This window comes from Eriocheir sinensis, unplaced genomic scaffold, assembly GCF_024679095.1.
Source record: "Eriocheir sinensis breed Jianghai 21 unplaced genomic scaffold, ASM2467909v1 Scaffold78, whole genome shotgun sequence".
Lineage (NCBI taxonomy): Eukaryota > Metazoa > Arthropoda > Malacostraca > Decapoda > Varunidae > Eriocheir > Eriocheir sinensis.
The window spans coordinates 860,673-874,839 of record NW_026112142.1 but is presented as its reverse complement, the minus strand read 5'-3'; the positions used below and the strand labels follow the sequence as shown (position 1 = coordinate 874,839).

General features: G+C 45.2%; 1 pseudogene; it reads left to right on the top strand.

Annotated features, from left to right (window-relative positions):
• Positions 1–4,836: 4,836 nt before the first annotated feature.
• The window catches only part of LOC126994360 (fat-like cadherin-related tumor suppressor homolog), a 35,181-nt pseudogene continuing 25,850 nt past the window's right edge, over positions 4,837–14,167 (top strand).

Below are 14,167 nucleotides of genomic sequence, written 5' to 3'. Positions count from 1 at the left end.
TCTCCTTCGCTGAAATCTCCATCCTAGGAGATTTCAATGTTCACCACCAGCTTTGGCTTTCATCCTCTTTCACTGACCATCCTGGTGAACAAGCCTACAACTTTGCTATCCTCAACGACCTAGAGCAGTTGGTCCAGCACCCTACACGTATTCCTGACCGTCTTGGAGATCGGCCCAACATTCTAGACCTCTTCCTTACCTCAAACCCTTCTGCTTATTCTGTCAAACTGTTCTCTCCGTTGGGCTCCTCCGATCACAATCTTATTTCTGCATCCTGTCCTATCGCTCCTGTACATCCTCTGGACCCACCGAAGAGGCGATGCTTCTGGCATTTTGCTTCAGCTCGGTGGGACGACCTGAGGATGTACTTTCGATTTCCCGTGGAATGATTATTGCTTCCAGGATAGAGACCCCTGTGTGTGCTCAGCGCATCACAGAGGTGATTGTCTCTGGAATGGGCATACATTCCTCGTTCTTTCTCTACTCCTCACGCTAAAAAGCCTTGGTTTAATCACGCTTGTTCTCGTGCTGTCAATGATAGAGAGGTAGCTCACAAAAGATACCAGAGCCTTCAAACTAATGCTAATTATGAACTTTACATTTCTGCCCGAAATCGTGCCAAATCTATTCTCCGACTAACCAAAACTTCTTTCATTAATAGAAAATGTCAAAACCTTGCTTTCTCTAACTCTTCCCGTGACTTCTGGCATCTAGCCAAAACCATCTCCTCCAACTTCACTTCTTCATCTTTCCCTCCACTCCTCAGTCCTGACGGCAACACTGCCGTCTCATCTATCTCTAAGGCTGAACTCTTCTCTCAAACTTTTCTAAAAACTCCACTCTGGACGATTCTGGGCATATTCCTCCTACTCATCCCCTCTGACTCCTTTATGCCTGTTATAAAGATTCTTCAAATGATGTTTTCTATGCCCCTCTGGCCTCAATCCTCAGAAGGCTTATGGACCTGATGGAGTGCCTCCTATTGTCCTTAAAACTGTGCCTCCGTGCTGTCACCCTGCCTGGTCAAACTCTTTCGCCTCTGCCTGTCAACATCTACCTTTCCTTCTTGCTGGAAGTATGCCTTCACACAGCCTGTACCTAAGAAGGGTGACCGCTCCAATCCCTCAAACTACCGTCCTATTGCTTTACTTTCTTGTCTATCTAAAGCTTTTGAATCAATCCTTAACCGTAAGATTCAAAAGCACCTTTCCACTTCTGACCTTCTATCTGATCGCCAGTATGGGTTCCGCAAGGGGCGTTCTACTGGTGATCTCCTAACCTTCTTAACTGACTCTTGGTCATCCTCTCTTAGCCGTTTCGGTGAAACTTTTGCTATTGCGCTGGACATATCAAAAGCTTTTGATAGGGTCTTGCACAAGTCTTTGCTTTCTAAAGTACCCTCCTACGGTTTCTATCCTTCTCTCTGTACCTTTATCTCCAGTTTCCTTTCTGACCGTTCTATTTCTGCCGTGGTAGACGGTCACTGTTTTTCCCCTAAATCTATTAACAGTGGTGTCCCACAGGGTTCTGTACTATCTCACTCTTTTCTGTTGTTCATTGATGATCTTCTTTCCAAAACGAACTGTCCTATCCATTCCTACGCCGATGATTCCACTCTGCATTATTCAACTTCTTTTAATAGAAGACCCACCCTTCAGGAACTTAACGACTCAAGGCTGGAGGCTGCAGAACGCTTAGCCTCAGACCTTACTATTATTTCCGATTGGGGCAAGAAGAACCTGGTGTCCTTCAACGCCTCAAAACACAGTTTCTCCACCTATCCACTCGACACAATCTTCCAAACAACTATCCCTATTCTTTGACAACACCCAGCTATCACCTTCCTCAACACTAAACATCCTCGGTCTATCCTTAACTCAAAATCTCAACTGGAAACTTCATATCTCATCTCTTACTAAATCAGCTTCCTCGAGGCTGGGCGTTCTGTACCGTCTCCGCCAGTTCTTCTCCCCTGCACAGTTGCTGTCCATATACAGGGGCCTTGTCCGCCCTCGTATGGAGTATGCATCTCATGTGTGGGGGGGCTCCACTCACACAGCTCTTCTGGAGAGAGTGGAGGCAAAGGCTCTTCGTCTCATCAGCTCTCCTCCTCATACTGATAGTCTTCTATCTCTTAAATTCCGCCGCAATGTTGCCTCTCTTTCTATCTTCTATCGATATTTCCACGCTGACTGCTCTTCTGAACTTGCTAACTGCATGCCTCCCCCTCCTGGCCCCGCTGCACTCGACTTTCTACTCATGCTCATCCCTATACTGTCCAAACCCCTTATGCAAGAGTTAACCAGCATCTTCACTCTTTCATCCCTCACGCTGGTAAACTCTGGAACAATCTTCCTTCATCTGTATTTCCTCCTGCCTACGACTTGAACTCTTTCAAGAGGAGGGTATCAGGACACCTCTCCTCCCGAAACTGACTTATCTCTCGGCCACCTCTTTGGATTCTTTTTAGGAGCAGCGAGTAGCGGGCTTTTTTTTTTTTTATTAATGTTTTCTTTTTTGTGCCCTTGAGCTGTCTCCTTTGCTGTAAAAAAAAAAAAAAAAAATCATATAGTTCTGTCAGACATGGGCAACGAGCATGACGCCAGCGCTGGAGAGTGAGAAGCTTTCCAAAATTTGAAGGGCGCGTGTAACTATAGGTCTCTCTTGATGCTGAGTGACTAACTGGCACCTCTTTTGTTCCTGCGATGTCCCCCACCACCATTCCGTGCAAAAAATAGTCTACAGTTCCTGCCTACACATCATGGCGTCTGTAGAGCAATTCTGTTCCCTCAGCCGTCCTTTTTTGGCGGAATTCCAGCTAAGGTCTGTCCAATTAATAATCTGATTTCACAGTTGAATTTTACGGATGATTCTCTACAACTTTTATTCAATGAGATTCATTCCAGAATGAATAAACTACAAAAATTTACAAAAAATATTTTTCGAGTTTCACTGCAACTTTGGCTCTCCGTAGGCATTAAATTTCCAGGTCAAAGTGGAATGGAAGTGTTGGATAGAAGTGATTTAATCGAGACTGAAGGGAGGAGGCAACTAAGAGGACACTGTAAGAAATTGTGAAGGAGGACTTGTTTGAAAGACTTAAAGAAGTTCAGTTTTCCATACAGGAGTGTGGATACATGGAATGGACTTAGCAAAGACATTGTTGAAGCAAGCAGTGTCCATAAAATGAAGGAAATTCTGGACAAATATAGAGTGGGAGACAGGACTGACTGAGATTGAGCTCTGGCCATGTATACTACAAATAAGTAAATACAAATAGGTAAATACACACACAGACACATTACAGTACTGGGAAATCATACACTCATTTCCTCAGATAACACATACTAGCACACATATCACAATCTGCACCTCATAACATTCTGGCCCCAGCTAGCCACCTTCTGTATGCTCAAAGTCTTGCCTTGTGTTGGCAGGCAATGTGATCACGTCCCTGTGGATGGCGGGGCCACAGTCAGTGCAGTACTTGATCATGGTGGACGAGGGCATGAAGGCAGCCAGTGAGGAGAGGGAGTCTGGGGAGAGTTCAGGGCCTGGTGGTGGTGCACAGGGCCCTGGACCATGAGCAGCGACGCACACATCACATCAGCGTCACCAACCGTACACTGACCACGCCGCCCACGGTGGACTACATTACCATCTCTGTGGTGGTGAGTTTATGGCAGGAAACAGCAAGTTTTGGTCTCTTGTCTGTATTGTTGATTAGGGTTTGGATTATGGGCTGAAATGAGGGTCAAAGAAAGACGTTTTAATATATTGGTCTTGAACTGATTGGGTCTTGCTCTGGCATGACCAACAGGTGATGGATGTGAATGATGGCAGAGTGCATGAAGTTTTGATCTCTTATCCTTATGGTTGATTACGGTTTGGATTTTGGGCTGAAATGACAGTCAAAGAAAGACATTTTAATTTATGGATTTTGAATTGGTTGGGTCTTGTTCTGGAATGACCAACAGGTGATGGACGTGAATGACTGCCCTCCACGCTTCTCTGAGTCCGGCTACACAGCCCTGGTGGCCGAGAACAGCGAGGTGGGCGCCACCGTCACCATCCTCACGGCCACTGATGACGATGAAGGAAACCATGGCCAGGTAAATGTTGCCTGTGTCACCATGTTATTTTCAGTCCATGAAAACATTCCCCAGAATAAATTATTAAATGTCTGCTCTGCTCTCTGCTCTTCCCTCCTCAGATCCAGTACAGCCTCGGCCCCGATGAAAGCGCTGTAGTGAAGTCAACGTTCCGCATTGATCCACACACCGGGATGCTGACCCTGGCGGCCCCGCTGGACCGCGAGACCATGGCCCAGTACTCCTTCACCGTCACACCCAAGCCTCTGTCCACCAGCACAAGAGTCACTGTACTGGTCAAGGACTACAACGACAACCCTCCAGTGTTCACCAAAGACACTTACGCCACTGCTGGTGAGGCACTACAAGGGTTTTATAGATAAATGATTGACAGGAAATTGATTTTCTCTGTAATATGTCATTGGCTGTGAAGGTTTTATATATCAACATTGCCAAATTAATTTTGTTTGACGCCAGTGCCTGAGGACACCGCCACGGGCACGGCGGTGGTGGAGCTCAGCGTGACGGACGCCGACGAGTCCGTGGCCGAACTTGACTTCTTCATCACCGGCGGCGACCCTGATGGCCAATTCCTGGTGCACGCCTCAGGGGAGGTGGGTGGGAGGGATGGTGAGACACAACAACAATGGTGACCTGCTATCAACGAAACTGTTCCTTAACGAGAGAGTCACGGTGCTGTGGTCCATATTCCAGGTGTACGTGGCCGGTGAGCTGGACCGGGAGAGGCAGGCCGAGTACACCCTCACCGTCACCGTCACCGACGGGAAGTTTACGGCCAACACGACTGTTACTGTAACAGTCATCGACATCAACGGTTTGTGACAGTATAGTCTTGCCTGAGATGATAATGGATAATGTATGGTAATAGGTCATGAATTAAGTAAGCAGTGTCTAGCACTTCTGTGACTCACACTGATGTGCTTCACGGCAGACAACGGTCCGGTGTGCAAGGAGCCAATCTACCGCCGGGAGATCTCCGAGGACGCCACCCCAGGCACCCACGTGGCCTCTGTTGTGTCCTGGGATGCCGATGAAGGCACTGCTGCCCGGAGCCGCTACATTCTCACCGGGGACAGCGCCCACCACTTCAGTATTGACCAGCTGAATGGCCACTTGGCCACAGCCACCCAGCTGGACAGAGAGGCACGGGACCACTACCACCTCACTGTAAGTATTCACACACACACACACACACACACACACACACACACACACACATAAAGAAAGGCTATCAGAAAGCTGGAAAGGATACAGAGAATTGCAACTTAAATGGTCCCAGAACTCTCAAATATGATGTATGAAGACAGATTGAAGGAGATGGACTTGACGACACTCCATGGAACAAAGAAGGGAGAGATATCTGATCATGCTGTAGGCTATAGGTTGGTAAATAAGTTTGATGAGGTGGATAGAGATGATATCTTCTTAACTGCGAGAATGCATGGGCTGAGAGGACATAGGGAGAAACTTAATAAAGGAACCTGTTTGAGTGACTTAAAACAAGTATAGTTTTCCACATAGAAGTGTTAACACCTGGAACAGTTTGCGGGGAGAAGTGGTGGAAGTGAACAGTGTCCAACAATTGAAGGGAAGGTTGGATAAATGTAGATATGGAGACGGGACTGTTAGAGCTTAGCTCGGGCCTGGTAGACTACAAATAGGTAAACACACACACACACACACACACACACACACACACACACACACACAGACACACATAGCAAGAAATTGAGAAAGGAGACTTGTTTGAAAGACATAAAGAAGTACAGTTTTCCATACTGAGGTGTGAATATATATATGAAATGGACTAAACAAAGACATTGTTGAAGCGGGCAGTGTCCAAAAAATGAAGGAAAAGTTGGACAAATATAGATTGGGAGACGGGACTATCCGAGCTTGAGTTCAGGCCCTGTACACTACAAATAGGTAAATACACACACAAACACACACTGGCCTTTCATGGCTCAATAATAATAGTAATAACAATATTAATACTAGTTGTAGCCAGGTTAGGGTAATGGTGCCTATGATGAGTCCAAAACTCCGGGTGTGACTGTCCAGGTTGTGGTGGAGGACTGGGAGCACAAGGCCTGGCAGTGTGAGGTGGTGGTGGAGGTCCTGGTGACGGACACCAACGACAACCCCCCGTCCTTCTCCCTGGCCACCCACGCCGCCACCCTGCTGGAGGACGCGCCCATCAACACCATCGTCCTCAAGATGTCTGCCACGGACCCTGACCTCGGTAAAGGCTTTGTTGTGGCAGGGGATCAGGTCTGGGTGATTCTTTTTTTTTTTTTTTTTACATCAAGGGAGGCAGCTCAAGGGCAAAAATCTCACTCCCATTTTCCTTGCTGTTCATGCCCCTCACAAAAAACACGGGTATTAGGGCTTTTATGCTGTTCTGTGAGGCTCATGATCACACATAATGATAATGAGAATAATAATTATCATAATAATTAGACTCATAGCACTCGGAGAGTGCACACCTCCGCCAAAGATCATCTTGAAAATTGGTATGGGCATCAACTGTGACCTTATGCATCATATGGAAGCATTTGTTTCGAAATTTGATGAATTTTTTTTTTTTTTTAACTCTGACCTAGGCAAACTTTTTGAGGTCAAAGGTCAAGGTCAAGGCCATCATATGAAAGCATTTGTTTTGATTTTTTTTTTAAACTGACCTGAGCAAACTTTTTGAGGTCAAGGTCAAAGGTCAAGATCAAGGCCGTTCAAGGTGCATCTTTCCATGCGCTAAAATATGAACCAAGTCTGAAGTCTATGATATCCACCACGCAGCTCATCGTCACAGTGGTTTCAAAGTGTCTTGGGCATAAGTAGGTACCAGTGAGGTGCATATTACAAAAATCTGTCATGCACAAACTAGTACCAAAAAACAGAACAAATCTATCAGAAAATACTAAGAAGTTTAGGAGTCTCTAACCCTGTAGCTGGGGATCATGTAAAAAATAAAGAGAAAAATCATCACTCATGCAAATCATTATATTATATATATCAACCCATTTGTGATCAGTTTATGCATCCTCTATTTTTGGGGTTTATATCAAGGCAAAAATTTGGCCCGTCGCTGGTACGCGGTAAAACCATAAGCTTGGCCCGTCGCTGCTACCGAGCTAATGGAGCATGCATCTACATTGGTTCTCATGTCCTAAGCCTTACTAGTTTAAGACAAGAGGATTCCAACAGAGGATCAGATTTATGCTGAAATCCATGTTTTATATTACCCAATTTACTCAAACAGGTTTTCCTAATCATCATCATCATCATCATCGTTTAAAGTCCGTTTTCACTCTTCATGAGTGGTTGGACGGTTTATGGCTCATAAATCAAGCCATTTTCAGTTTTTGGCGCGAGATTTTCTGGGTGCATGGGCCATTAGAGACACACCCAACCACTTATTTTAAATGGCGGCCCAAGCCTTTGCCTGAACGAAACAGCCAAACCCTACAAGGCAGCAGGAGCAGGGGGCTATGAAGTTTACCACCCGCTATTTCACCCGTAGCTGGAACTGGATGGCCATTGACTCTAATAAACATGAGTTCATCTGCCCTTAGAATGGTCTTTATTTGAATCCACCTGGGGGTCCAGCACACCCTCCTCACTGGTCCAAAACAAAACCAGTGGGGTTGCCGGTTTAGCCGCTGACTACCCGACCCTGCGGCTGGTTGTACTGTGTTACATGTTACCAGTAGCAGAGCACTACCTTAACTGCCCTGACCAGACAGACAGATTTTCCTAATGGTAGTCTCTATCCATAAGTCACGATTGAGAAGATATGTTTAAAGGAACCATTCCAACATGCCCTCGTTAGATTGACCATTGAGTCCTCACAATATAAAGTGTCCTGCCAACAGTAATCAACAGCAATCAGAGTTTACTTGCATGAAAAAAAATAGTTGCTTTGATGTTTATGTTTAAAAACCTTAAGGAATAATCAATTCTTCAAACTTAGTCTCACTGATATCATTTGGAAGGCCAAGTTTATTTGTATTTTAGATAATGAGTCCATCCTCCATATATTTTTGAGCCTCTGTCCCGTATATCTGCATTATGATCTCTTCTTGTACGAGAATGCTTCAAAGCAAGGCAGTGAGCTCTGTCCCCCCACAGATGTGAATGATAATGCTCCTGAGTTTGTGAGGAAACTCCTCGAAACTTCCGTGGCAGAGAACACGGCCGTGGGGACAGAAGTCCTGCGGGTCATGGCCACCTCAAGGGACATCGGCATCAATGCAGAAATCTCTTACTCCCTTCAGCACACCACGCTGGAGGAGTACCTGCACATCCACCCAAAGACTGGTACACTTGTGATCAACACCCTTTTTTTTTCTTTTTTTTCAGAGTCCAAATCATTCTGCAATATATATATCAGTAGTTTATTATAGTTCAACTCAGCCATGACGTCAGTTTGGGCAGGGTGTTCGGGGAGTTCCCTGGCCATAGCATCAAATCTTATTTACTGTATACTGAATACTTGATACACAATTTCAAATAGTATGTAGATAACACATGAGGGAGGGAGTGATGTATTTGGGATGATGCGGCAGCGCTGTGAAGAGGTTCGGGCCCCACCCAGACTGACTTCATACTGGTGTCAGACGACAGTTTGATTTCACCGCTGAAAATTGAATTAGTCTCTTTGGCTGGTGTGTGTGTGTGTGTGTGTGTGTGTGTGTGTGTGTGTGTGTTCTAATTCCCTGCAAGTCCCTCATGACCCACCACTTCCACAGGTGTGATAAGCATTGGCGCCGAGGTGGACTTTGAGCGCGTACAGCAGGTGGTGGCGACAGTAGGTGCCACCTCTGTCTGCCACGGCCTTGGTCAACCTAACAATCACTGATGTGAATGACAACTCCCCGGTGTTCACACTGCCCACCTACACCGCCACAGTCAAGGAAGACGCTCTGCAAGGCGCCAGCGTGGCGCAGGTAAGCAAGTGCCTCCTTCGTCTCATCTGACCTCCATGCATTCCCTTTCTTCCCTCCACCACACACCCTGTACCCCTCAGTTACCCTAGTCACTAAATCCTTAACTGCTAAATAGATCTGGAAGGAGTAATGCAATGAAGTGAACCCAGATGTCTTTACTTGCTGCTGGTGTTACTAAGCTTATGGAGAGAAGTAAAGATGGGAATCAAAATCGTTCTCTCTGTGTGCACCGTTTGATAGTGGGAAACTTGACATACCTGGTGCAATGTTTTAGGTCTCTTTTCCACTCACCCTGTACCCAACAGCCTCCTCAGTTACCCTAACCACTAAATCCTTAACTACTGAATAGGTCTCAGGAAGGAGGTAATACAGTGAAAGAAAGGCTGTTGCAGAGTGTACCAGTGAGCAGGATAAAAGAATGAATATCCTGTTTAAGTAGAAAATTGAACCCAGATGTCTTTACTTGCTGCTGGTGTCACTAAGCTTATGGAGAGTAGTGAAGGTGGAAATCAAAAGCATCCTTTCTGTGTGTGCCGGATGATACTGAGGAACATGATACACCTGGTGCAGCGCTTCACTTGATGGTGACATTAGTCAGCAACACTTTTTTTTTCTTTTTCTTTTTTTACATCTTTGCCTGTGGCGCCAGTAGGCTTGTTTTTGGAGGGGCCTGATGGTATGGCCCAGCTCGTTGTGGCGCAGGCCAGTGTTTATAGTGGCGCCATCTTGCATTGGCTCATGCTGCCCTCCTAGAATCTAAAGTCCGGGTTGATAGGTGGTCTTTTGGACAGCATGTGGGTAGTTTTAAGCCACTCGGCGGCGGCTGAAAAATCTCAGCTTGGTGGCACCGGGCGGGGATTGAACTCGCGTCCTCCTGAGCGCGGCGCCGTCACACTGTCAACTCACCACTGCCTCTTAGGAGTTCCGGAATAGTTTATTTTTTCCTTCCTTCTTCTTTTTCCTTCTTTCCTCTTTTTCCTTTTTCTTTTCTTCTTCATTTTCTTCATCTTCCTCTTCTTCTTTTTCTTTTTCTTTTTCTATTTCCTCTTTTTCTTCTTTTACTTCTTTTGCTTCTCCTTTCATATTCTTCTTTCTTCTCCCCCTCCTCCTCCTTCCTCTTCCTCTTCCTCCTTTTCCTTTTTCTCTTCATTTTCTCAAGTACATTCATATCCACAACTTTTCATAAGGTTATTCCTAATGTTAAAACTACTGCAGGTTCTATTTTCCTCTGCACTCTCATTAACCCATCTGCTGCGATTGGTACGAATTTGGCCTTCACTGGTAGCCTGGTAACACATACTCCCTGGTCTTTCTCTGCCTCTGTGGTGGATAGTGGAGTATTTCCCATGTGGTATTGGTGTGCTGGATATCCCTTCACTGGTAGCCTGGTAACATATGTCATGCCCCGAGAGCATATTTTTCCTTTTTCCTATTCTCCAACACGACCTCTGCGTGTATCGAAACACACGAGAAATTAATCAAGACCAGGAGAAGGTATTCGCCGGCTGCCTGGGATTGAACCCGCAACCAGCGTGACGGGAGAGCCATTCCCTACCGAGTCGGCCGAAGAGGTGCCCCCACTCGCCAAGTGGGTTATGGGAGGCTCCCTTATCAGACCTAGTCGCCGCACTACACATATACTCCCAGGTCTTTCTCTGCCTCCGTGGTCGATGGTGGAGTGTTTCCCATGTGGTATTGGTGTGCTGGATATCCCCTCCCAAGATGCAGGACTTAACATTTTTCTTCAATGAATTGTAGCAGCCACTTTTTGTTCCATCCCTGTAGCTTGGTGATGTCTTCTGGTAGGAAATCCACAGTCAAGGTGTTAGCAAACTAAAAGCGACCCACAACTACACTAATGTGACTCTACGAATGACAACTTTTTTCCCTTCACCGCAGGTCTCAGCCAGCGACGTGGACCATGGCGTGAACAGCCTCGTCCGCTACAGCATCAGGGCGGGAAACGAAGACCACTGCTTCACTATTGATGACGACACTGGCATCATCACTGTCATCAAGAAACTGGACAGGGAAAAGGTAAGTAACTAGGATCATATTTTTAGGTATAGCATTCACATGATGTAATAACTTTCCTCATCCTAATAATATTGCTGTCTGCTAGTTTCTGTCCTGTTGGCTGTATAATTCAACATGCCCTGCGACCCAAATACAGATGATAGTGGCTTTGCAGCACTCTACTCGTATCTTTCCTGGATAAACGTCTCTTCCATCTTCTTTTTTGTTACCCTCCAACACTTGATGTTATGCCCTTTTGCAATTCTGAGCTCCTTTTATCTTTGTTCTCATTGCCCTGCGACCTGAATGTAGTTGATAGTGGCTTTGCAGCGCTGTACTCCTATCTCTCCTGGCTAAATACCTCTCCCATCTTCTTTTTTTGTTACCTTCCAAGACTATTGATTTTATACCCTTTCAAAACTTTAAGCTCCTTTCTGTTGCCATTGCCCTGTGACCCAAATTCAGTTGATAGTGGCTTTGCACCTTTCTTCTCCTATCTCTCCTGGCTAAATGTCTCTTCAATCTCTTCTTTTTTGTTACTCCAAGACTTGATGTTATGCCCTTAGCAACTCACAGCTCCTTTTGTCCTTCCTGTTTTCATTGCCCTGTGACCCAATTACAGTTAATAGTGACCTTTAACCCAGTAGCAGCAGGGATCATGTTTCTTAATGGTCCCTCTAAGTGAGAAAAATGAGAAAAAATTATCACTCACACAAACCATTTCATAATATATATCAAAGCATTTGTAATCAGTTTATGTATCATCTATTTTTGGGGGTTTATATCATGGCACAAATTTAGCCCGTCGCTGCTACACGGTAAAGACACAAATTTGACCCGTCGCTGCTACCGGGTTAACCTCCCTCCTCATGCCTCCTTAGGCTAAATACCTCTCCTGTCTCTTCTTTTTTGTTACTTTTCGAGGCTTGATGTTATACCCTTATAGCTCCTTTTTTTCTGTTCTCATTGCCTTGCGACCCAAATATAGTTGATAGTGGCCTTTAACCTCCCTCCTCATACCTTCCTAGGCCAAATACCTCTTCCATCTTCTTTTGTGACCCTCCAAGACTGTTGATGTTATGCCCTTAGCAGCTTAATGGCAGCTCCTTTTTGCCTTTCATTTTTACTGGCCTTGGGTTACATATACTCCCAGTAAGAAAATAATTGTGATATCAAATCCTTTGTGTTGTTGGAAAATCAAATCAGGCATGTCAAGACAGTTCCTAAATTATCATACAAAGCTGATTTAATTGATTTTGAACTTTTTTTCTTTTTCTTCTTCTTTCCCTTCTTGTCATTATTATTATTTTTTCCTCTTGCTTCATAATTCTTTTTTCTTCTTCCTGTTCTTCTTTGTTTTTTTTTATTTCATTTCTTCTTCTTCTCCCCTTATTCTTTTCCCTTCTTTATTTTCCTTTTCTTCTTTCCTTTTCTCTTTCCTTTTCCCTTCTCTCTTCGTTTCATTTCTTCATCTTATTCCTCCTCCTCCTCCTCCTCCTCCTCCTCTTCTTCTTTTTCGTCACCTCCTCAGGTCGCAAAGTACCAGTTGACGCTGGGTGCCAGGGACTTGGGCACACCCAGCAACACTGCCATGGCTCAGGTCGTGATCCAGGTGGGCGACGTCAACGACAATGCGCCCAAGTTCACGCAAGACAACTATACCGTGGTCGTGCAGGTGAGGCGAGAAGGTAGTGGTGGCTACATAGCACATCAAGTTCAATGTACAAGATTTTCCTCCTCCAAAGCCGTACTGTTTGTCCGTCAATCTGTTGTCTCACCAGATAGTTCATCCATTTATCTTTGATCAACCTTTCACAGACATTCACTACTTCACTTGTCAAAGACAAGAGTCTTCCCAGCATCCTCGTTTGTGAATTGGCGTAATGTCTGCTCACTTCCAGTCTGCTGGGACCTTACCTTCTGCTAGAGAGCTGACTATGACACATTGGATCTTATCAGCTAATTCCTTACTGCACTCCCTTAAGACCCAGCCTGACACACCATCCGGTCCTAGTGCCTTCCTCACGTCCAGACCTTCCATTAATCCTTCCACCTCTTGTACTGAAACTTGTCTTCCTTCCAGGTACTCCATATTTTCCTCTCTTCCTTCTTGTCCATTAAAGTCACTCTCCCTTGTAAACACTGCCTGAAAAAAAAAAACTAGATTCTAGGATCAAAGGTGAGCTCAGGGGGGCAGCATGAGCCAATGCGAGATGGCACCACTATAAACACTTGCCTGCGCCACAATGGGCTGGGGCCGACCATCAGGCACCACCAAGAAAGCCTACCGGCGCCATAGGTGAAAACGTAAAAAAAAAGATAAATAAATAAGATAAAGAATAAAAAATCATAACTTCCACCATTGCTGCAGCATCCTATTACTTTTCACCGTCCACCTTAAGTTTATTTATTTCTTCTTTGTTATTCAGCTTGCTATTGACATATCTATAAAATAATTTCAGCTGTGCTTTAAACTTTTCTAGTAGCCTACATTTCTCAAGTAGTTTCTCTGTTCCTCTCTTCATTCATTTCACTTCTTTTTTTTTTACATCAAAGGATACGGCTCAAGGGCAACAAAAAGAGTACAAAAAAAAGCCAGCTACTCGCTGCTCCCACAAAACTAAAGAGTAAAGAGTAGCCAAAAGAGAGGTCAATTTCGGGTGGAGAGGTGTCTTGATACACTCTTCTTGAAAGAGGTCAAGTCATAGGCAGGAGGAAATACAGAGGAAGGAAGGCTGTTCCAGAGTTTACCAGTGAAGGGGATGAAGGAATGGAGATGCTGGTCAACTCTTGCATAAGGGGTTTGGATAGTATAGGGATGAGCATGAGTAGAAAGTCATGTGCAGCAGGGCCGTGGGAGAGGGGAAGGCATGCAGTTAGCAAGCTTAGAAGAGCAGTCAGCATGAAAAGATCGATAGAAGATAGAAAGAGAAGCAACATGGCGGTGGAATTTAAGAGGTAGAAGGCTGTCAGTAAGAGGAGGAGAGCTGATGAGACGAAGAGCCTTAGACTCCACTCTGTCCAGGAGAGCTGTGTGAGTGGAGTGGAGTTTGTATTTCAGCCAAAGGTTCTGTCTCTCCCTTTTCTCCACCT